The sequence below is a fragment of the Ustilago hordei genome, assembly GCF_900519145.1.
Source record: "Ustilago hordei strain Uho2 genome assembly, contig: UHO2_mito, whole genome shotgun sequence".
Classification (NCBI taxonomy): domain Eukaryota; kingdom Fungi; phylum Basidiomycota; class Ustilaginomycetes; order Ustilaginales; family Ustilaginaceae; genus Ustilago; species Ustilago hordei.
In genome coordinates this window covers 31,210-56,983 of record NW_024545271.1, presented here as the reverse complement: position 1 = coordinate 56,983, position 25,774 = coordinate 31,210, and the positions used below count along the sequence as shown (strand labels likewise).

The 25,774-nt window shown below is 38.3% G+C and overlaps 5 non-coding genes across 5 annotated transcripts; all 5 read right to left on the bottom strand.

Moving 5' to 3' along the window:
• Positions 1-1,014: 1,014 nt before the first annotated feature.
• tRNA-Pseudo(TTG) lies at positions 1,015-1,085 on the bottom strand. The gene has a single exon. It is a non-coding gene (tRNA).
• A 1,061-nt stretch (positions 1,086-2,146) lies between these two features.
• Positions 2,147-2,217, bottom strand: tRNA-Thr(TGT). The gene has a single exon. It is a non-coding gene; the product is annotated as a tRNA-Thr (tRNA).
• A 144-nt stretch (positions 2,218-2,361) lies between these two features.
• Positions 2,362-2,432, bottom strand: tRNA-Glu(TTC). Its single transcript has one exon. It is a non-coding gene; the product is annotated as a tRNA-Glu (tRNA).
• Positions 2,433-3,157: 725 nt separating this feature from the next.
• Positions 3,158-3,228, bottom strand: tRNA-Met(CAT). Its single transcript has one exon. It is a non-coding gene; the product is annotated as a tRNA-Met (tRNA).
• A 2,137-nt stretch (positions 3,229-5,365) lies between these two features.
• tRNA-Trp(CCA) lies at positions 5,366-5,436 on the bottom strand. The gene has a single exon. It is a non-coding gene; the product is annotated as a tRNA-Trp (tRNA).
• Positions 5,437-25,774: the final 20,338 nt, after the last annotated feature.

The following is a 25,774-nucleotide window of genomic DNA, read 5'->3' as shown; positions in this document are numbered from 1 at the left end:
AAGATTTTTATAGGCGCCTACTTTGCCATTACTACTACACCAATTGAAAATGCTACCACAGAATATCAACTTACTATGGAGTTATAAAATTGAAAATTTTCTTAGCCATTCTTTTTGTCGCGCCTTATTTTTCCGGAGGAGCATAAAAAGGCGCGTACGCGCGTTATAAAAGATTTTATTAGGAGCCCCGCGCGTCAGCGCCTTTTTGTTTTTTTTAACCCGCAAATTTCAAGCGCGTACGCGCGGGGCGCTACGCGCGCCCGCCTGGGCGCCGCCCTATAAAATTTAAAAGAGGGCGAAGCCCGCCCAATAAAATTTCTTTGAAATTTTATAGGGCGGGCGCCGAAGGGATAGAATATTTTTTATAGGCGCCGATTGGGCGCCCTTCTTTTTGTTTTTAAAAGCCTTCGGCGGGGCCGCGCGGCTACGCTTATAAAATTTCCTAGTAAATTTTGCGCTCCGCCTCTTTTTTTTTTTAAAAAAAAAAAAGAAGGCGCGGAGATATTTTATTAGCATTCATGAAAGTTCGTAATGAAAACATGAAAGAGAGTAGTTATAATTCTTCTATTCAAAAACCTATTCTATGCACGCGCCAATGGGCGAAGATTTTTGCGCGCGCGCGTACGCGCGGCGTTGCCCTAGAAAATTGAAAAGAGGGCGCCTACGGCGGGCGCGCTCTGCGCCGAAGATTTTGCCTACGGCGGCGCATTTTATTAGCGCACTCTAGAACCTAGCCAAACATTTATTGCTAACTCTCTCTCGTAATAAAGCTTGTGAGAAACTATCCCAACTAGAAGGAATTCATATCCCTTCGTATTTGTTCGACTACAAGATGGTAAACTATACCTTAACAAGTGGATTCTTTCTTACATTAATATAGCCGCGCCTATAAAAAATATTCTATTTTTTATTGGCGCGCGGTTATAAATTTAACTAGTTAAATTTCGCGCGGCCGTTTAAACTTCTACTTTTATAAATACTTATAAATATTCGGTTTATAAGCACAAACAATAACTAGGATGAGTTGAATCGAACAACTATTTTTCTCACCAAAAAAGAAAGTCTTTCCTTTAGACGACATCCTACATTTTACTTTATTAGTATTCTTATCATAGTAGTCTACTATCAGGTAGTATTACTATTACTTTTTTTAACCATTCTCATTACCGCCGCAGGCTTTCCTTTAGACGAGATCCTATATTACCACTTATACTTATAATTCTATACAATTATGTAAAAATAGAATACTATATCAATAGGAACAGAACCTCACTATAAGGAGGGCTAATAAAATGCGCTACGCGCGATTTTATAACTACGCGCAAAATCGAAGATTTTTATTTACATTTGTAAAATTTTGCGCTACGCCTAATCAAATTTACTAGTAAATTTTGCGGGCGCGCCGCCCTATAAAATTGAAAATAAATTTGCCGGCGCCGAAGGGATAGAATATTTTTTATAGGCGCCCCACCCTATCGGCGCAGAGCGCGCCCGCCGTAGGCGCCCTCTTTTCAATTTTCTAGGGCGCGCTACGGAATAAAAATCGAAGGCGCTACGCGCGCCTATCGGCGGCCCCTTCTTTATTACTACAATCTATAAGATCCGCGCTACGCGCGATAGCACATTTATATTAACTATTATTAGGTGATAGCCACATTCCATTTATAGAATTTATATAGTGGAAATTTCTAATTCGTTTATATATAAATTTCTTTTTATAAAAAGATTCTAAGATTTTAAAAGACGCGCCTAATCAAATTTACTAGGAAATTTTTCGCCTTTTTTTAAAACGGGCGCCCCCCGCCCTATCGAAGGCGCTACGCGCGGCTCCGCCCTATAAAATTGAAAGCGCGTACGCGCGGGGGGCTGCGCCCGCCCGCCCAATAAAATTTCTTTGAAATTTTATAGGGCGGGGGCGCTACGCGCGATTTTATAACCCCCCGCCGTAGGCAAAATCGAAGATTTTGCGCTACGCGCGGCGCTTTTCCCTTATTTTTCCGGAGGGCGCATCTTCGATTTTATAACGCGCATAAGGGAAAGCGCCTATAAAAAATCTTCGATTTTTTATTGGCGCGCACAAAAAGAATGCGCGATCTTAGATTATATAGTATTTTTATAGTTACTACTATTTATATTTACAGTATATTGCCGACTACTAGAATCGAACTAGTGTCAAGTAATTACAAGTTACCTATTCTACCACTAAACTAAGTCGACATTTTTATTATATTATAACTAGGCGCGTACGCGCGGCTTCGCCCGCCCATTACAATTTAACAGCCTACGGCGGTTTTAGAATATCGCGCGTAGCGCACTATTCCGCGCGGAGCGCATATCTCTTTTTTATAGATCTAAATCTACTGATCTCTAGGAGAATCGAACTCCTATTAGTAAAATGAAGATCTACTGTTTTACCTTTAAACTAAGAGACCTATACCTATATATATATATATACATAAATTAAACCCATCCGCGCGTAGCGCTTTATTAGTAGTGGCCGCGCTACGCGCAAAAATCGAAGATAGGGTGGGGCGCCTATAAAAAATATTCTATCCCTTCGGCGCCCGCAAATTTCTTTGAAATTTTATAGGGCGGCGCCCCCGCAAAATTTACTTTTACTAGGGGGCGCGCGTAGCGCCCCTGATTAGGCGTAGCGCCAAATTTTCAATTTTATAACCGCAATAAATCACAATTTATAAAGTAGTGGCTATAAAATCCCTTATTTTCAGGGCGGGCCTATAAAAAATATTCTATCCCTTCGGCGCCTACGGCGGCCCGCATCTTTGATTTTTTAACCGCTAGTAATTTTATTAGCACTATACAAATACAAGCATTATGATAGGGAGAATTAAAATCGAAGGGGGCGGTAATAAAGTATGATAGAATATTTCTATATTCAACTAGATGTGAGGTTAGAAAATTTTCAATTTTGCGCTACGCTTATAAAATTTACTAGTAAATTTTGCCGCTTTTTAAAACGGCCGCATCATTTTAGTTTAATAGTGCGCCGCGCTATGCGCAAAAATCTTCGGCGCATAGCGCGGCTACGCTTAGAAAATTCAATTTACTAGTAAATTTCATTTTATTAGGCGCGCTCTTTTTATAATATTAATTCATTTTTAAATATTCCTATTTCAAGGCGATAATTATTTAATTGAGTACATTCCAGGATTCGAACACTGGTCTAGCAGGACATGAGTCTGCTGTGCCACCTTTACACTAAAGTACTTTATATATTTAATCTTTGCTATTCTTATACTAACTATATATATACAGATCTATTATCAAATAAAAAGTTACTCTCTAATGATTGAAAATATATATAGAAATATATTTGGTTGGGCGCGCGTACGCGCGGCTTCGCCCGCCCCCCGCGGGGTCCCCGCGCCAATAAAAAATAGGCGCTTTTTTATAGGCGCCCCGCGCTACGCTTCTTTTTTAAAATAACAGCGCTACGCCTAATCAGGGGCGCTACGCGCGCCCACTAGTAAATTTTGCGGGGACCCATTTTTATAGGCGCTGACGCGTGGGGGATAGATATATAATATCGTTTAATTGAATACAAATGGATGGTTGATTATAAACTTTAGCCCTACAACAATTGTTGAAATGTTAACAACTACAATAATTTGTAGAACAGTAATTAGATTATATACCACTTTATCTGATGGGATAATATTACTAAGTAGTGTAAATTTCTCAACGATACTATCTCGATATTTTACACAGTATCGGTAGATGGTAATTAGAACAAGGGGCGCCAATAAAAATCGCGCCGCCCTATAAAATTTAAAAGAGGGCGGGCGCAGCCCCCCTATTGGGCGCGCCGAAGATTTTTGCGCATAGCGCGGCGCATTTTTATAGGCGCGTACAATAATTGCAGTTACTCCAATTAGAAGTACAACGATGTTGTATTGGAAGTGTAGCACGTCAATAGCGCTTAGTTCACTGAAATCTGTTGCAGGTACTCGATTTCGCAGTTCCTGCTTCATAGAATTAGGAAGAAGTGAAAATAGCCAATCAAAAATAGACCAGGGCGAATCCCCGCGCGTAGCGCCAAGTGGGGGCGGAATGAGATGATTGCTATTCGTAGTATTACTACTACTGTTCATGTTAAGGCTACCTGATAGTTTGTTACCGCGCCGCCCTATAAAATTTCAAGCGCGTACGCGCGGGGGGCTGCGCCCGCCCGCCGTAGGCGGGCTTCGCCCTCTTTTCAATTTTCTAGGGCGCCGAAGGGATCGGCGCAGAGCGCCCCCGCCGTAGGCGGGCTTCGCCCTCTTTTAAATTTTATAGGGCGCCTACGGCGGCGCGATTTTATAACTACGCGCAAAATCTACGATTTTATTGGCGCGGGCGCGGAATGTTATTTTATACGTACTGAGGTATCGAAGGTGGAAAGGGGGAATATCTATCCCCCCCCGGATAGGTTAACTTAGCGTTAAGTACTCAATAATTATGAGTAAAGTAGCAGGAATGATACCATTAGCGCAAATAGTCCAGTAGCCTCTGATAGGGCAAATCCTAGAATTGCGTAAGTAAATAGTTGCATTGGGTATTAAACATACCTATTATTAGGTATGACCTAACTCTTTTTAATAAGTTAGCTAGTAGTCACCTACTAGATTAGACTATGTCTTCTATTTATAATACAATATAAATAGCAGGGCGCTCGTGTCCGGGTTATTGTTAGTGCAACTCACCGATTAGTCGTTGAACTTTCTTAAATCGCTTTCTAGTTTCTATTCTATTTACTAGAAGGGCACTGACTTAAGCTTAGCTGCAAATTCTCTTATCTTTACATAAGATCTCCTTGCAATTCACCCTGTAGAGGCCAGATTTTAACCTCGTAGGCTAGGGTTTCGTGAAACTCCTTGGATTAGAGCAGCGAATACGATTCCAACTCCGATTCCAGCTCCGATTAGTCCTAGAGCAGCTACTCCTGATCCGATGTATTTAGCAGCAGCAAGCATAGTAAATAACAATGATATGGTGCGCCAGTATGCCAATAATAGAGAGAAAATCTTTATTACGGTAAACACTAGCTGGTGAACAGATGCTGAATATCTTTATAAAAGATGTTTTCAGTTCCTATACAATAATCTTAATTAAGCGGAGCCCGCCCTATAAAATTTAAAGCGCGTACGCGCGGGGGGCTGCGCCCGCCCGCCCAATAAAATTTCTTTGAAATTTTATAGGGCGGGGGCGCTACGCGCTGATTTTATATGGCGCGGGGTTTCACCCGGGGCGGGGCGCTACGCGCATAAGAAAAAGGCGCTGACGCGCGTTAGAAAATCGCGCGTAGCGCATTTTATTAGGGCGCGCGTACGCGCGCCCAATAGTAGATTTTATTAGCACAAGTTTACAAGAACAGCTGGAATCGAACCAACATAAATGACTTTGGAGATCATAGTATTACCATTATACGATATTCTTTTCTAATTATTTCTTACTATACTTATAAAATACTTCATACTATTTTATTGACAAAAGTATCCGCGCCTAATCAAATTTACTAGTCGCCGAAGGCTTCTAAGCGTAGCCCTATCGGCGCAGAGCGCGCCCTATAAAATTTAAAAGAAATTTTATAGGCCGCGCATTTTTTATAGGCGCATTTTATTAGCGCTTTGTTTTTAAAAGGCGCGGGGTTAGAAAATCGCGCCGCCCTAGAAAATTTAAAGCGCGTACGCGCGGGGGGCTGCGCCCGCCCGCCTACGGCGGGCGCGCTCTGCGCCGAAGATTTTTATAGGCGCATTTTATTAGGGCGCCCCCCTTTTGACTGCTAATCTATATATATAAATAACTAATAGTTGCGCGGATATATTTTCATGTATCTAAACGCGCTTCTAAAAATTTTTTGTTTGATTTAGTGGCTCTTATAAAATGCGCTACGCGCGATTTTATAAGGAGGGAGCAGATAAACCTTATAAATCAAAGGTTTTAACTCGCGCTAATAAAAATAGAAGGCGCCTATAAAAAATGCGCGGCGCTACAAAATAAAAATCGGCGCAGAGCGCTTTTTATAGCCTACGGCGGCGCGGTATTTACAATAATGAGTTGGTAAGATATTGTAGAGTCGAGAGGGAATTGAACCCTAGATGGTAGAATTTGCAGTTCCCCAACAGAAGCCATCTGTACTCGACTCAGAGTATATAAAAGATAGCTATTCTTATAAAGGGCGCCAGTCGTGGGTTCCATCATTTTATCAAGGCAATAAAATAGGGATTAATCAGTATTACTTTTATTAGGCCGCGCCGAAGGCATCTTTGATTTTATAACGCGCAGGAAAACAGAGCGCGTACGCGCGGTCTATTGTAAATAGTAATCCAATCCTTATCTAAAAACTAGTTACGATAAAAAAATATTTTCGGCCGTCGCGCCTTATATAATCTTCGATTATATTAGCAGGGGATAATTATAGTTGAATTATCCCCTAACACAAAGTTATAAAATGAGCGCGGGGTACAATTATTAGATTGTCACATATCATTCCGCGCGAAGCGCTCTCCTGGAATAGGGTTTATGTAAAGAAAATAAAGTCCATAACTATATGATACAGCATAAATGATAAGCGATACTTTATTTATAAGGATGCGCTACGCGCGCGTCAAGAACTGATTTAGAAGGTAGAAACTTAGCGAGAAATGTTGGTAGTACCTTTTCAATCAGATACTCTCGATTGTTTTTAGTCCATGTAAGAATACTGATCAGTCCAATACAAAGAAGAGTAAAAAAAAACAGGATACACAGAATATAAATAAAAAGATTATATTGCATAAATAGGCGCTACGCGCGGTATGTCCCATTATTCGGAGAACTAGGAAGTCGACTAGCAATATCCTGGTTCATCCAGTCAGGTAGGAATTTAGGTAGGTAATCCCAAAATAGTGAACCGGTAGAGTCCGTGTTATTCTCGAGAGGTGAATGAATATTGTATGTTCGTTGCCCTGCGCGTACGCGCGGTCTTCTCCCGCGTGTAGTGTGGGCTACATCTGAAATAGGAGTACTAGGAGTAGGAGCTTTACGCGCAAATACTGGCGCGCTCATATTTGCCATGTGGCCTTTATTAGCTGTTTCAAGCATTCCGTTAATACCGCGCCTATAAAAAATATTCTATTTTTTATTGGCGCCCCCCGGCGAGTACCGTTCCAAAAAAGATCCCTGTTTTAACTACTGGTGATCCTGCTTTCACCTTGAGAATAGCAGCACCAACCGTTCCAACCATCCCAGTATACGCGACAATTGCTGCTTTGGTATTTTCGCTCATTGAGCGATTTGTGTCTTTTCGTAGCTCTAGCTCAAGATCTAGTTCTGATGCACATTCGATAGGTCCGGGACCTAGATAGTTTCATACTAGATAGAAGAGGCAAATAATACTAATATAGATAAGTACATCTGCTACTATATTTAGTTCTTTATTATACTTATCTCGATAAGTATCATTGCAACTAATAAGAACAAGAATAGATAGTAGAAAGACTAGTGAGATACAGTAAATAAGAGATGGTGATGCTCCATCTTGGAATCCTAGTTGCCAAGGTTGTGGTGCTTCGTTAAAAACTACTGTAATAGGAGCTCGAGATAGATTAAACATTTTAACAATATATTTATATAGAATAATAGCTTTGCTAACCCTAGATCATTACTAAGTAATTGTAACCAATTATAGTAAGAAAATAGTATTCTATAAAACAAAAGAGTGCCGCCGTAGGCAAAATCGAAGATTTGGCGCTACGCGCGGCGCTTTATTTTATAGAATAACTTTATAAGATAGAAATATAGTAATATTACTAAACTGTATATAAAGCAGTACTTTTAGATTGATTAATTAATAAATAAAATAACCGCGCGCCAATAAAAAATAGAATATTTTTTATAGGCGCGGCTTTAAAAGTGAAAGCAGCACAAAATAATGAAAGTAAAGAAATGAAAATTTCTTCATTTCCTATAAAATAGTAGCGCCAATAAAAAGCGCTCTGCGCCGATTTTTATAGGGGGGCGGGCGAAGCCGCGCGTACGCGCCTCCTTTTAATTAATTAATTTTATACTTCAGTCGTTCTTTTTTATCTTTATATGTAGAGTACTAAAAGTTTTCTTCTTTTTTTTTTAAGCGATTATAGATCTATGACTTTATAGCGTTGTTGTCATACTAATAGTTGTTTATTCTAGCGCTTTCTTTTTTAAGGCGCGTAGCGCCTTCGATAGGGCTACGCTTAGAAGCCTTCGGCGACTAGTCAATTTTATTAGGCGCGACTATTATATTTTAATCAATCATTATTCTAGCGCCTTAGAAAATAGAGCCTACTAAAAGTCTAAGATTATATTAGTACTATTTTATCTAATAAGTAAATTCGATTGTAAAGTAAATAAGAAGAATTTGTAAGGCGCGCGTACGCGCATCCAATTTTCTATTTCCTAATCACTGTTGTTAAATTTTTATACGTATAAAAACTAGTCTAGCAATTTATTTACTAATATAGATTCCTCTTTTTGCATCAACAAAAGATTTTAGAGTAAAACGTCCCTTCCTTTTTGTTTTAATTTGAGTGCTAATTTTTCTAATTTTTACCGCGCATTCTTAAAAAAAAACCCGGCAAAAAATAGAATATTTTTGCGCATAGCGCGGCGCCGATTATATTAGCAAAAAAGAATGCGCCTAATTAAATGCGCTACGCGCGGCCTTCTTTTTTTTTAAGAAAAAAAAAAGGCGAAAAATCGAAGGCGCCTATAAAAAATCTTCGGCGCGCGCGCGTACGCGCGGCGTTATAAAATCGCGCCGCCGTAGGCGCCCTATAAAATTGAAAATAAATTTGCCTACGGCGGGGGCGCTCTGCGCCGATCCCTTCGGCGCCCGCAAATTTCTTTGAAATTTTCTAGGGCGGCGCATTTTATTAGCTACGCTTAGAAAATTCAATTTACTAGTGGCCCTCATTTTATTAGGCGCGGTGGGCGGGCGAAGCCGCGCAAAATCGAAGATAGGGTTACACCCGCGCATTTTTTTAAATTAAAAAAAAGGCCAAATTTAAAAGAAATTTGCGGGCGCGCCAATAAAAAATAGGCGCGCCGAAGGCGCGCTTTTTTATAGGCGCCGATTGGCCCCCCTTCTTTTTCTTATGCGCGTAGCGCCCCTGCTCGCGCAGCGGGGCCGCCGATAGGCAAAATCTTTGATTTTGCGCAACGCGCGGGAAAAATTAGCAGCGCCAATAAAAAATAGGCGCGCCGAAGGCGCGCTTTTTTATAGGCGCCGATTATATTAGCTAAAAAAAGAATGCGCGAGCAGGGGAAAATAAGGCGCTGCTAATAAAATCGAAGATTTTATTAGCGAGAAATAATTTAATTAGCAGAAATTTTGTTCATTGAAAGTGTAATAGGTCCGCTAGAAGAAGGATAACACTTGCTACAATTAGCCATAGAGCACCGCCGAAGGCGTATAAATACTGTAACCAATACGCCTTCGGCGGATTTGTAGGAAACTAGCTAATTGTGTATCAGCAGCGCCCTGTTTCCCGAAGGGAGGGCTTCGCCCGGGCAGTATTAAATGTGTAGTGTACATCACTAATAGGGCGCGCGTACGCGCTTGTGCGGATTTAACACCGCGCATACAGAATTAAACCAATTAAGGATACCTAGTTCAGCTTGAGGTAGAAGATTAGTAACTGTACTAATATTAAATGTACCGTCTGATCCTGAGCCAAATCCTGGTACAATTGATACTAGTACAAATAGGGCGCATTCTTAAAAAAAGGCCGCAAAATTTAAAGCGCGTACGCGCGGGGGGCTGCGCCCGCCCGCCTACGGCGGGCGCGCTCTGCGCCGAAGATTTTTATAGGCGCATTTTATTAGGGCCTTATAAAAAAATCGCGCCGCCCTATAAAATTTCAAGCGCGTACGCGCGGGGGGCTGCGCCCGCCCTATAGGGCTTCGCCCTCTTTTCAATTTTCTAGGGCGCGCGTAGCGCATTTTTATAGGCGCATTTTATTAGGGCGAAGCCGCGCGTACGCGCGCCCATCGAATATTTTTATTGGCGCGACTTCCAATAATTGTACCTAGTGGTATATTTTTGTATATTCTGTACCAACTGCACTTAGTTAAGTTAGTTGTAGATTAAGCATCATAAGAACAAATAGGAATAGAATAGCAATAGCTCCTTATTTGTGGCGCGCCGATTTTTATTGGCGCATTCTATTCTCATTCTTTCTTTAATTTGGAAATGCAGAGCATACTATTTTTTTAAAGGGATACAATTTTATAGATCCCTTCGGCGTTAATGATAGCATCATGTTTAATAGGAGTTTGACTAACATTAAGAGCTCGTGCACAACTTCGGATAGCGCGCGTACGCGCGGCGGGAAATAATTTCTGTATTTGTTTGTAGTGGCCCGGGCCGCAATAACCATGATTTGTTTCCCGTTTTTTTTGTTGAAGTTTACTAACTAGATCTGTAAGTTCCTCTTGATTCATTAGACATGATTTATTAGTATCCAGTGGAGTAGTAGAAAGAGATAGTTCTTTTCGATACCCCGCAAAAATAGAATATTTTTTATAGGCGCCTTCTCGAAGAATATCTCGAGCCCATAGCTTACTCTTACCAGCAATTTTAGAGAAAGAATCTGTATTAGGTAGAATTTGAATTAGTTCAAAGGAATTATCTGAGAGATTATATCGGTAAATATATAGTTTCACCCGCTTTTAGTAGTTCGTCACTAATTGTACGTTCCTTATTAGAAGGGGCGCTACGCGCGCCCAATAAAATTGAAAAGAGGGCGAAGCCCTATAGGGCGGAGTAGCAACTAGACGAATATTGACTGATGGTTGAAGAACGAAGAAAAGAAGCCGCGCCTATAAAAAATATTCTATTTTTTATTGGCGCGCGTTCTAGAATAGTTAGGAATGTAGCAATATCTAGAGGTAGATTGTAAGAGGGCGGTACAAGATAAATAGTTACTTTCCCGCCCCGCGCCGGGGGGGGCGAAGCCCCCCTATCGAATATTTTTATAACGCGCGCAAGGGCTTCGCCCCCTAGGCGGCGAAGGCTTCTAAGCGTAGCCGCGCCGAAGATTTTTATAGGCGCTCTGTAGTGATGTGATATAACTACTAGTTGTTGAAAAACGAAGATTAGCATCTTCCCGTACACGATGACCTAGAAGAATACTTTGTCCTACCCCCCCCCCGCGCGTAGCGCACATTATCAATATTACCATGAATGTGATAAGAACCAGCTTTACGCTTAGCAGGATTTTTGTGGAATGTGGACCAGCGATAAGCGTAAAAGCTTTACTTGCTTCCGTGTTAGCATATGGAAAGTCACATGTAATACTATTTTCTACGATAGTCATACAAAGATCAATAGTCTCCTTAGAAATAGAAATACCCAGTGCCATATCCAGATTTTCTTTACTATTAAGCGCGGTCTTTTTGTTTTTTTCTGTAAAAAGTTTCTTAAGGCGCCGCCGTAGGCGCCGAAGGCATCTTCTATTTTTTATTGGCGCGCCCGCAAATTTCTTTTCAATTTTATAGGGCGTCGTCGATAATGATCTCCAGGTAGATGTGATCGGCTATTACTAGAGTAAAACCGTTTACCTGTTAGTTTACTAGGTGATTTATTGTAATACCGCGGGGCTGGGGATGAATCTTTCTTATTCATAGAAAGAGTAATAGGTCCAACCATCGCTAGAAGTAGAATAACACTAGCTACGATTAGCCAAAGAGCACCATTAGTATAAAGCACTTGACCGATACTTTGAATTTGTAGGAAACTAGCAAATTGCGTATCAGCAGCGAAACTATTGAATGCTTGGTGAACTTCTGCAAAAGCAAAAGTATCTCCAACTCCTAGAGAAACCGAATTAAACCAATTAAGAATACCTACACCTAGATATTTAAAAATAGTTGAAGTAGTATTAATTTGATAGAAACCATCAAAAGAAGGTACAAGAGAAACTAGTTCAAATAGGAGTAGACTTCCAATAATAGTTGCTAGAGGTAGATTTTGAGTATACTCATTACCAACAGCACTAAGCTCTGTAAGTTGAAGATTAAGCATCATAATAACGAACAGGAATAGTACTGTTACTGCTCCAATATAAACAATTAGGTAAGAGATACCAATAAATCCAACTCCTAGTAGTACAAGGTATCCTGCAACATTAACAAATACAGAGATTAGAAATAGTACAGAAATAACTGGATTTTTAGATGTAATAACTAGAATTCCAGAAAGAATAGCACCAAGTGCTAGAAAATCAAGTAGAAAGTTGTTCATAATTTGAATTTTAAGTAAAATACGACCGTATTAGAAAATAAAAATAGTTTACTAAATAAATAAACTAAGTAATATCCTCAAAGAAAAGGTCTTGTAGATCGCTCTTTGCTCCTACTATTAATAATATCCACGCGTAGCGCTACTAATTCATTTATTGAATTCTATCTTAATAAATAATATTGCACTAAATAAAAATATCCGCGCAGAAAATCTATCTTTATTTTTCCCGGGGGGCGCGCGTAGCGCCCCGCCCCGGGTGAAACCCCGCGCCATATAAAATCAGCGCGTAGCGCCCCTTCCCGCGCTACGCTTCTTAAAAAAAAACAAAAAAGGGGCGTACGCATTTTTTAATGTATAACTAATTATATGAATATCTGAGAGTATCTATATACTATCGTCCTTATAGGATCCTCCTATACAATGTTATGTATATTACATAAAAATGAAAAATAGCGCGCGCCAATAAAAAATAGAATATTTTTTATAGGCGCGGCTTTTACTACGCGCCTAATAAAATGAGGGCCTACTAGTAAATTGAATTTTCTAAGCGTAGCCGCGCCGAAGATTTTTGCGCGGGGAATAAAAATCGGCGCGCCGAAGGCGCGCTTTTTATAGGCGCATTCTTTTTTAAAAGAGGCCCATCTAATGAGATGAGATCTTTTTTTATATAATTCAACAATTATAAGAATTAGAATAATAATAAGTTGAATTTAAAGAAGAATTAGTAGAATTAGAATAATAGCCGCGCTATGCGCAAAATCTTCGATACCGCGCAATCCAATTTATTAAATAGAGTTTTAGGTTATTTTGCTAATTTAATAACAATTTTTGTTATTAGTCATATAAAATCTATTTTATAGAGAATAAAGATTTTCAGGCCGCGCGTACGCGCTTAAAAACTAGGGAAATTAAGCGCGTACGCGCGGCAGCAGATAAGTGTTTTGTGTGCTGATTTAACTTTTGATAGCGCCTTCTTTTTTTTTTTAAGAAAAAAAAAGGCGAAAAATCTTCGGTTTTTCTTGGCGCGGATTTCGATTGCCCGCGCGTAGCGCTTAAAAAAAAAAAGAGGCGCGCGCGTAGCGCGGCTTCAGAGAAATTTGCGGGCTATAAAAAGCGCTCTGCGCCGATTTTTATTCCGCGGTAATTAATATAGGAATCGATGACAATGTTGAATGTACGGTTAAGTAATTAAAGGGATTATTAGGGATGCCTAGCAGATATGTTGAAAAGGAAGTAGAATACTAAAAGTATAGATTAGATACATAAAGGGAGAATCATACAATCCTAAGGTAAACCGAAGAGTATAGAACGTTGGGAAGTAAAACATTACAGTACCAATAGGAAAGGAAATCAAAAGAGACTCTGGGAGTAATGGTGAGTGAAACCAGAATAGCCTAAATTTTTACTGAGGGACATAGTACTTTGGAATAAGTAGACATTAGAATAGTAAAAAAATTCTTCTAATCCCATAGAAGGAGAAAGTCCTGTATGTTCTGAAAGTAAGAATGTTAATAAGTAATATGAGGACGTCAGCCTTGTATGAATAAGGGGGTACCATCCTCCAAGGCTAAGTATAACATATCTAGCGATAGTGGAGAGTAACGTGAGTGAAAGGTGAAAAGAAAGTAGATGACTAGTGAAATAGAACCTGAACTAGTAATCCTATAAGCAGTTGGAGTTTTAAGTAAAAAATGACAACGTACCTTTTGCATAATGGGTCAGCGAGTTAGTTTATAGAGCAAGATGAATAATCTAAGCGAAAGCGACTGTAATAAGTGGATCAAAAATAGTTTTATGAACTAGACCCGAAGCCAAATGATCTTACCATGACCAGGCTAAAAAAGGGCCGAACAGGTGAATGTTGCAAAATTCTCTGATGAGTTGTGGTAAGGGGTACTAGAATTGATCTTTTGCCCAGGTAAATAGTGATATTTACTATGCACCAACTCATAACGGTGAAACCTAAGATATTAAAATAAACTACTAAATATTATGGCAATACCGTGGGAAGTCATGTAAATAGTGAAACATAAGTATTATAATAATTTACTTATTTGAATATCCCGCGCCTATAAAAATATTCGCGCTCCGTTATAAAAATCGAAGGCGCGTCCGCGCTTATAAAAATATAAGGCGCGTCCGCGCAGCTACGCCCAATAAAATTTACTAGTAAATTTTATAACGTTAGCGCAAAATCGAAGATTTTTATAAGCGCTTTCATTTTTCTAATATGAAAAATGAAATAGAATTAATATTCTCTTTACATTGACCCCGTAACGACTGATTCGAAAGAGGAGACGTTGAAAACCTGGCATTCTATCAATTAGATGTAAGTCCATAAGTAAATGTAACACGTTGGCACTCTACAGTTTCAACTTACTATGATAATAAAAGAAAAATAATAACTAAATAATATGACCATGAACACAACGAATAAACGAATTTTTAAATTTACAGCCTGGTGGCTGCGCCTATAAAAAATATTCGGCGCAGAGCGCGCCCGCCGTAGGCGGGCTTCGCCCTCTTTGAAATTTTATAGGGCGGCGCGGATTTACTCAAGCGGATGGTAGCTTCGTAGTGTGTTTCGAAAAGCGAAAACAAGGTAGGGCGGAGCCCACCATATCGACCTCGTCCTATTTTTGTTCTAACACAACATATTTCGGAGCTTGAAATGATAAAAGCACTACATGCTCACATTGGTGTAGGTAAACTACGAATTAATCGTGATTCTGCAAATCTAGTTATTAATAAACTAGAGGATCTGATTCTTGTAATTCTACCTCATTTTGATAAGTATCCTTGTCGTGGTGGTAAATATATTTCTTACCGCCGTCAGGCATTTCGACAAGTTGTTCTTCTTATGCAAAACAAAGAGGGTTTTATTAGTATTCTTAATATAGCTTATTTTACACACGGTACTAGCTATCGTACACTTGAAACTAAAGAAGAAATTATGAAAGCGATAAAAAAAAATTTCCTAAGATAACAAGTGTTATTCCTACATATAAAGTAGAACTGAAAAATAATACATCAACAATGCTAGATCCTGAATATGTGGGCGCCCCCCGGTCTTGTTGATGGGCGCTACGCGCGGAGGGTTTTATTTTGGTTTTAGTAATAAACGAAAAATTTCAACCTATTTTAAAGGCGCTCCGCGCGGAGATATTACAGATATCTCTGTTATAAATGATCTCATTACTTTTTTTGGTTGCGGACATACTTATAAACTAAAATCTAATGCATGTATTTTCACCGGGGCGAAGCCCCGGACTAAATAATCTAATGAGTAATGTTCAACCAGTATTTGAAAATATTCACCGGGCGAAGCCCACTGTAAAACAACTATATCTAAAACCAACATTTTTTGTCTGAAATATTCTTTCAACACAAAAAATGAATGATGCGCCTATAAAAAGCGCTCTGCGCCGATTTTTATTGGCGCATGTTTTTATTCAAGTAGTAAATCTAGTTTACAATATAAATCAGGCAGGTAAATCACGTAAATATACCAAGGAAGAGTATCTATATATTAATGAGGCATCCATTCAATCAAAGATTGAATTATGCGAATTATAATAATTTATTATTAATTCGGGGCCCCGCGCGTACGCGCTATGTAAATGAAAGTTAAAATCATAGTATTCTTTTTATATTATCTAAGGTAAGAGTAGAGTTGAAGGTATAGTCTAAACTATAATGAAAATTATAGCTGGCGCCCTATAAAATTGAGCCTATAAAAAGCGCGCCTTCGGCGCGCCGATTTTTATTCCCCGCGCAAAATCTTTGATTTTATAACCGCGCACATTTTATTGGGCGCATATTGGAAAGGCCAATCTAATTTGGATGATAGCTGGTATTCTGCGAAACCTATTTAGGTAGGGCCTTTATTTACACTTTTATATGTACAGCACTGATCATCATACATTAGCTAGATGTTTCTACATCACTATGTTAAATTGGGGGGTTTCACAACTCTACCATTGATGGTTAACCTCGGAAGGATAATAGTGAATGATAAGGGCACAGTCTATTCATGATAAGGTGGATAGACAAAAGGGAAACAGCCCAGAGCACGTGTTAAGGTCCCAAAATATTGTTAAGTGAATATAAGAAAGTTTAACTCCTAATACAACCATGAAGTAGGCTTGGAGGTACGGGGAGACCGTCAGTGCCTCAATAGTAAGTGATTACTATTATAGTACCAACTCAAAACGGTGAAGCCTAAGGTTTAATTGATTAATTAAATTATGGTAATACCGTGGGTAAGTCGTATCATCGTAGAGATTCTAAAATAAATATGAATGCATTATAGAGCATTCACTTTGATATTGACCCTGTAACGACTGATTCGAAAGAAGAGATAGTAGTATAAATGTATGGACAAGGTGAACCAAATCCGTATTTAATACACTATAACACGTTGGCACTCTATGAATCTCAGTTTACTATATATATTTATTAATAAAAGCAATGAAAACAATGAAAACAATGAAACAACTATTTAAATTTAGTCCTTGGTGGCTGCGCTACGCGCGGATTTACTCAAGCTGATGGAAGGCGCGTACGCGCTGGTTATTATCAAGAAACAACCGCCCGTAGGGCGGTAAATTCCTTTATCGATTTGTACCTACTTTTGAACTTTCTCAAAGTATTCATGATCTTGAACTAATGCAAGCTCTTCACACTTATCTTGGTGTCGGTCGACTGGTTATTAATCGAGAACGTGTTAGCATTGTAGTAACTTCTCTAAAAGAGATTATTACTGTAATTCTGCCACACTTTGAGAAATACCGGGTGGAAAGTTTGTATCTTATCTAATCTTCCGTCAAGTTGTTCTAGCAATGAATGATAATTATCATCTAACTGCGCGCGTAAGCGCGGTTTCCTAGATATTCTTAATCTATGTTACTTTATGAACAATACTTCTACTCGGAATCCAGAATCTTTTAAAGTAATTCTAGATACAATTATGAGTAGTTCTTCTGAGTTTGCTTCAGTATATAATGAATCAAAGAATTATAATATGCTAATGCTAGATTTTAGTCAAAAGATGAATACATCAATAACACTAGAATATCTAGCAGGGCTTATCGATGGGGATGGAAGGCGCGTACGCGCGGGTTTAATTTTAGTACAACAAGTTCACGAATTACTAGTTTCTTTCAAGTAACTCAATCTAATGATGATTATAATGTGCTTATAGCACTTATGGACTATTTCGGATGCGGTGAAGTAAAGAAATATACTAATAAGGATGCTTGTGTATATCGAATTCATAGTTATAAAAATCTACTAGAAAAAATTCAACCGCGCGTAGCGCACTACTATCTATTCACCTTAATACGGTGAAACAGTTCTATGTTGAGCCAACTCTTAAAGCATGGGATATTATGACTAAAAATCGAGTAAAATCAAATGCCGATCTAGAAGAGATTGTAAATCTAGTTTATGATATGAATCGGCGCGTACGCGCGGACTGAAACGAAAAGTGGATAAGGCTACTTTTCTATCAAAAATCCTGAAGTTAATACCTTTGTAATACATTTATTATGGGGAATGCGCGTACGCGCCCCCCTTTCTAACAGAGTGGAGCTTTTATTATAAATATGATCGATGTTTAATTGTAAACAAGGTCTAAGGTAAAAATAGAGTTGAAGGTATAGTCTAAACTATAATGAAAATTATAGAACAATTTGAGCCATCTTTTAATGATAGTGTAACAACTCAGTGGTCCTATAAAATTCAATAAATTCATTTTTATTGTTTGAGGAGTGAAGCGTCGAAAATTAACGGGTCTTAGACAATATACCTACACCGTGACTATTTATAATAATATTAATTTCTTATAAATAAGGGTAGCAGAACACTCAGTATCTGATTGAAGGAGAATGTTTCATTTTCTGGACAGTACTGAAGAGAAAATGCTGACATGAGTAACGTAGAAAGGAGTTAAAACACTCCTCGCCGAATACGAGAGGGTTTCATGGAGAAGTTAATCTGCCATGAGTTATGCGGACTCTAAGGATTATAAGCGAATGCTTATATCTGATGAGAACAATTAGAATTACACAGAATTATCTATATAACGGTCATTATATTGGTTAGGAAATTTTCAAAAGGAATGGTTATGATCAAGAAAGAATAAAGTGTCACTATATAAATAGTGAATCCGTACCCTAAACCGACACAGGTTCGTAGGTAGAGAATACTAAGGCGTAGAGATAATGCTTGTGAAGGAACTCGGCAAATTGTGCCCGTAAGTTAGACGATAAGGGTAACCAGAATAGATGGGGCGCACGCCCCCTTTATTTTGAGTGTCACAAAATCGAGGGCTGCGACTGTTTACCAAAAACACAGCAACTTGCTAAGACGAATAGTATTTGTATAAGTTGTGAACTCTGCCCAATGCCATGACGTGTAAAGAAGGTGATCTTTTTTATGATCTATAGTGAAAACTAATAGTAATAAATAGAGTCACTAACTGATGCCATGGTGAATGGCGGTCTTAACTATAAGGATCTGAAAGTAGCGAAATTCCTGTCTGTCGATCTAGGAAATCGACTCTATGGGTGTAAACTGTCAAACTATGGGGACCTCCTAAAGTTTATGATACCAAGCCATAATGGAAACATTATGTGTGGCTGAAGTAATTACTCAGAGATGGTAACAAGTCATAAAATGAACGAAAGTGAAATGGAAAATCGCGTAGCTAAGTCAAATAGAGGAACCTTCCACTATATAGAATATTCTCTTTTTAGCCAAAGTCTATATAAACTATTTGTAAAAGTGCAACGAGTATACGGCAGTTTTTGTATTGGCTATAATAATATACAGGTAAGATATACTCTAATGGTCCAAGAAATTGGATATCCAATCAAAATCCTTTCTAAATTTTTTAGTACAAAAATAGGAAAGAAACTTCACCCCATGTTTGTAACTGGACTAATTGATGGGGAGGGATGCTTCTCTATTAAAATAGCAAAAACTGTAATTGGATGGCGAGTACAACTGGATTTTACAGTTGGAATGCATATTCGTGATAAAGAACTACTACAACAGATTTATAAATTCTTTAATGTTGGAACTCTTCGTGAAACAAATAATGTTATCTATTATTCTGTTCGATCAATTAAAGATCTAGATGTTGTTGTATCTCATTTTACAGAATTTCCTCTACAAACTCAAAAAGGAGCTGATTTCATCCTATTCGCAAAAGCTTTTCATATGATAAAAAATAAATCTCATCTTACTACGTCTGGTATAGAAGATATTGTATCACTTAAGGCAAGTATAAATTGGGGGATTAATAATACTCTAATGTGTTATTTTCCTAATACAGTGCCAGTAGAACGACCTATTATTTTTTCCGGCGCGCTGGCGCGCCATCCCGAATGAATTTCAGGTTTTGTTACTGGAGAAGGATGTTTCACTACTGTACTACGAAAAAGTAATTCACAAGTGCGTCTTCGATTTAACATCACACAACATGTGCGTGATATTGATCTAATGAACAAAATTTGTGAATATTTTCAGTGTGGTACGGTTTATATTAATCGAAAAACAGCAAGTTATAATGTTTATTCGAATAAAATGAACACTATAATTATTGCGAAATTTTTCATACAATATCCCGTTATAGGGACTAAATATCAACAATTTAAAGAATGGATAGAAGTAGTAGAAAAGATAAAACTAAAAAATACGATAAATTTGATTACTATGTGGCCATTAAATGTGGTCCTGCATGAATGAGGTAACGTGGCCCTGCTGTCTCCACAAGCATCTCAGTGAAATTGAATTAGCCGTGCAGATGCGGTTTACCTTCAGTTAGACGGGAGTGCGACAAGAAGTCTATTATAGTAATGAGGTGAAACCCCTCCTGATAATCCATTATCTGAGCTCAAGTGGCATGCTAGAGTAGTAATACTTTAGTGTGAAGCCCACCTAAATCCATCTATCGATAATATTTGAATAGATGGTGAGCTAGTTATCTATGAACAACATAAGTGAATCCACGTTAGAAGCGTAGAACTGACGATTATCCTTGAGAATAATCGACTGTTGAATGTAGTAAAGTGTTCCCGTACTTTACTTTATGGATCTAATTTCAACCTACGTATAGTGGGGTTCTAAGGATAACATTAAAGTGCTATAATAGGAACTTGGTAAGCCCAATAGTATCTATTATTTATTAATAGAGGTTTTACTGTAAAGTAAAATAACTACTAGTGGGTAAAGGATGCTCTAAAAAGCGAATGATTTACGGTAATGGTAGATATAGGCCGCGCGGGTTACACCCGCGCATTTTTGCTAATCCGAAAGGATGCAGACTTAGAGCAGGCATTTTATAATCAATGGGGCTTCGCCCGGTCCCTTACTGTTTTACAAACTTATTTTCACTAGTTTCATTGTGAAATTAGTATATAAAATATAGACTGATATGCCTATATCAGGGAGCCTTTCGGCGTTACACAATATACTATTATATTGTAGAGTACCCGTATAGTTAGTAACTAAAATATTCCAGAATATCGAGGTCGTAACAGGCTGACACCCTAATCTACGATAGAGCTCGAAAGTAATAGTATTAACATAATTTACTTTTTTATTTACAGTTACAATTTGTATTAATTTTATTGACGCTCAGTTTTCCGGAGGGTCACTATAAGTGAGAAATTTTCAGAAATGAATATGAATACCACTTATGATTCTACTTTCTATGAAAAAAATTTTGTAGAAGATACACTAATTGAGCAACCACTACTAGACTATTCTCGTAGTATTCTGTCAAAATCCGTAGTTTTTCTAAACTGGTATGTGACAGGATTTACAGATGCGGAAGGTTCTTTTAGCATCAACACAACAACTACAGCCACTGACAAACTTAAAGCCGGTCTTCAATACAAAGTGACACAACTAGCTAGTAGCGAAGAGGTACTACATGATCTAGTCGACTATTTTAAAACAGGGAAAGTACATATCGATAATCGTAGTACAGGAACTCTAAAATATCAAGTACAAGATCTAGTATCAATTCATGAACGTATTCTTCCTCACTTTCAAGAATATCCACTACAAACAAGTAAAGCTCTAGACTACAAAGATTGGAGTAAAGCTGCGGATGTACTGACAAATAAGTCGCATTATCAACCAACAACTTCTGATTGATATTAAGGGAAGTATGAATAATGCTCGACCTAAAGCAGAGCGGTGGAATTATCTGAATGATCCAGCGCTTATAAAATCGCGCCGCCCTAGAAAATTTCAAAGAGGGCGAAGCCCTATTGGGCGCGCCGAAGATTTTTGCGCATAGCGCGGCGCATTTTATTAGGGCATCATTAAGCTACATCCTAATTGGGTACAAGGTTTTATTGATGGGCGCGTACGCGCGGATCATTTCAATTTCGGGATCAAATTAGCCGAAACAGTCATTACATTGCAGCTAATCCAACACTAGAGATTGCTCAAAGTAACCATGATGTAGTTATTCTAGAAGCAATTAAAAGTTTTATAGAATCAGGTTATGTAAAACCGGGCGTTTGACACGACGTCTCTGTCAGAAACTCTTGATAGTCGATCTGTTAGTCGATATGTTACTAACAATGAAGGTAAAGTAACAGCTTTTCTGGATGACTATCCGCTAAAAAGACAGAAACAACTGGATTATCTAGACTGGAAGAAACAGCGCGTTCGCGCGATATGAAGAACGAAGGTCTACATAAAACAGAGCGCATTCGCGCGGACGTGAAGCAATGGAGAAAAATGAAATCGATGATGAATCGTTATCGTAAATAATTACTATTAAATAATATATGGGGCGGGGTGAAACCCCCTCAGAAAATAAGTTTTGATTAATTGAAATGTTTGAGCTGTATGCGATGAAAGTCGCACGTACAGTTCTTGGAGGGGGAAAGATTCGTGAGAATCCGACCTATCTCGACAGACCCTATGCAGCTTTACTGTAACTTGATATTGTTACTTCTATAGCTAGATGTAGTATACAAGGGAGTAGATTTCTATTTTCTACGTCAGTGAAATACCTTGACTAGTCTAAAGAAGTAACTCACCTAATGTTAAGAAGTTTAACGTTATTCTTATCTTTTTCTCTCTATGATATTTTATTTCTCTATAGCTTCAATTTTCATTTAATTTCCTAAAATATCTATTCATTTATCATTATAAGACTTCACTTGTGCGCCTCATTTTTCCCGCGCATTATCTATGATTATTTAACGCGCCTAATAAAATTCCCAAGGGAATTTTATTAGGCGCGGATGCGCGCCCTTTTTAAAAGGCGCGCCCTGAAAAATCCCCTAAAAAAAGAAAAAGAGAAAGAAAAAGAAAAAGTCGAAGCTTTTTTTTTGGGGGGGGGCCCGGGAAAAATTCGCAGAAATTTTATAGGCGCTAGAAAAAGGAAAAGAAAGCGCTTACGCCTCTTTTTTTATTAAAAAAAAGGCGCAGGCGCGCGGGGGGGGGGTCAAACCCCTCTCTAAGAGTAAATGAATAGGGACAGTCCATTTTTAGTATAGCTTTGTTACAGTTATACTAAAGACCTAGCGCCAGCATACAACTGGACTATAGAGAGAGGAGATAAGGGTTTCCCTGGGAAAATATCAGGTGGTCAGTTTGACTGGGACGGTAGCCTCTAATAAAGTATCAGAGGCCTTCAAAGGTATGCATATATTGGTCAGAAACCAATGAACTATGTAAAGTTTATTAAAGCGTAATAGTATAAGCATGCTTGACTGAAAGACTGATCGGTCGATCAGATACGCAAGTAGGATATAGTGATCCGGTGATTCATAATGGAATGGTCATCGCTCAAGAAATAAAAGTTACGCTAGGGATAAACTGTTGTCCCTATCTATTTATTCTTTATGTTAATGGCCACTTCGTTAGAAATAGCTACTAATTCTATACTGTAGATTTAGAACCGCTATAACATAAAAGTAAGTAGATACAAAATCGGGTGAATTGCAAGAACATCTTATCTTGAGATAAGACAACTTGCAGCTAAGCTTAAATCAGTGCCCATCTATATATAAATATATATATATTAGATAGTGATTTAAGAAAGTTCAACGACTAATCGGTGAGTTGCACTAACAATAATCCGGACACGAGCGCCCGACATTTAACAGTACTAATACAGACTACGAGAAATAAAATAATAAAATATATCATGAACAATAAAAAAATGACACGTGAAATGCTAGTTTCTATTAAGGAGGAACTAGCTAAACAAGGGGGGTGAAACCCCACTTAGTCCTAATTCAAATTATTTTAAAGAATATAAAAAAACGCTAACTGGACTATCTGAATCTCAAAAAGATAGTGCGCCTTCGGCGGACATCTTCTAGGAGATGCTCGAATCGAACAGGCCAAAAGCGGGCCTTCGGCGGACATCTGATGAAGTTTGAATGGGCTAGTAAAGAATATGCACAGGATGTTTATGAACAATTTAAATCTTATGTTATTACGCCACCACGGGAACAAAAACGTATTAATACTAGTGGAAATGAAAATATCACATGGTGCTTTCAAACTATTGTACATCCCGATCTAGATTATCTAGGGGATCTGTTCCTACAAGATGGTGCGCTTCGCGCGGTGCTTAATAGTAAAGTCTATGAAAACATTAGCCCCCAGACACTAGCTTGTTGGTTCATGGAGGGCTTCGCCCGGTGGAGGGCTTCGCCCGGTAGCCATTCACATGGTCTTCAATTCCATACACAAGGTTTTAGCCATTTTGAAGTTAATAAACTTTGTGAAGTTCTAAATTCACGATATAAGTTTAATGCTTGGATGGGTGTAAATAAATCTAAACCTGTTATTAATATTCCTGCTAATCAATATGAACGATTTATTGAAGGCGCTACGCGCGGTAAATATATCTATGATAGTATGAAACATAAATTTCGGATGCGATAATCTATTGATTAATATCCCCCTTTTCAAGTGATTTATTTTTATTTCAGGACCGAGCTCTCATTTCAATAGAGTTAGTCTTGTGTTAGTAGTTAAATGATGACATAGTCTAAACTATATAGTGATATATAGAAAAATAGTATTAAATGTGCTATTAGTAATAAAAAATGAACAGGTTTATCGTTTGCGAGAGTTCATATTGTCCAAACGGTTTGACACCTCGATTAAATAAAAGAGTCACAGTCGAGGTTAAATCGGGTGAATTGCGGGAAACTCTCATTATCTAACTCAATAGTGAGACAATCCGCAGCCAAGTCTATTAAGGTATTTTAGTATAACTAAATTGTAATAGAAAGGTTCAACGACTAGAAGGTGAGTAATACCAACAATAATCCTTCCACGAGCGCCCGACAATTATACCTTATTTAAATTGTATTTTGATGTGATTAATATAGGAACTGGAAACATCTTAGAGATATCCAGCATCTGTTCACCAGTTGGTGTTTACCGTAATTAATTAGTAATTATTGGCATACTGACGTACTTCTCATACAATTTAAATAATGAAGAAGATTACTAATACTCGAAACGGTTATCATTTCAATTCTAAATATTGGCAAGATTGGAAGGCGCGTACGCGCCTCCCTATGATCAACCCTAAACTATTTCAACTTATTCTAGGTATGGTTCTAAGTGATGCTACAATGTATCGTGTTAGCCATGAAGCTCTAGTTAAGTTTGAACAAGGGGGGCGTAGCCCCGATCAGAAAGAGTTTCTATTTCATCTATTCCAAGAGTGTAAAGAATATTGCTTTATGACTGAACCTGGAATTCGTAAACATATTCATGGAACTAAACAAGGTGAAGTGAAGAGTTACTGGTTTAAGACATTTAGTCATAAATCTTTCTCTGTTATTTGGGGGGGCGCAGCCCCATTCTATAATACTTCTAATGATGTAATTAAGAAGACTATCAATGCCCCCGAAGGGGGCGGTACAATTCTTAACTATCTAGATGGCCCTTCGGGCGGTCTAGCATACTGGGTAATAGGAGATGGAAGTCTCCATCGAGAAGGACGAGTACTTACTCTACATACTCAAGGATTTAGTCATGACGAGAATAAAATGATTAGCGAAGAACTAAACCTAAAAGCCTTCGGCGGGTTTAAGAGTAAAGTAGTAAAGCATAAGAATAAGTTTGTAGTACAATTCACTACTAGTGATGCTAATAAGCTACATGATCTTATTAAGCCACATCTTATTCCAACTATGCAATACAAACTACCACGTAAACTGTAGTATAATTGATGATATAGTCTAATCCATTAGGTGACTAATGGCGTAAGTATAAACAACTTACACTCTTCATCAGGGGATAAATATCCCCTTTATATTAGATTCCCATTCATTCTAATAGTAATGAAGAGGAAAATGGTCGACTCATCTCATCCTCCAGGTGCAGTAGCTTGGAAGGGTTCAGCTGTTCGCTGATTAAAGAGGTACGCGAGTTGGGTTCAATACGACGTGAAATTTAATTTTAATTATTGATTTCCCAACTATATCGCATAGGTTAATTCAAATAGTT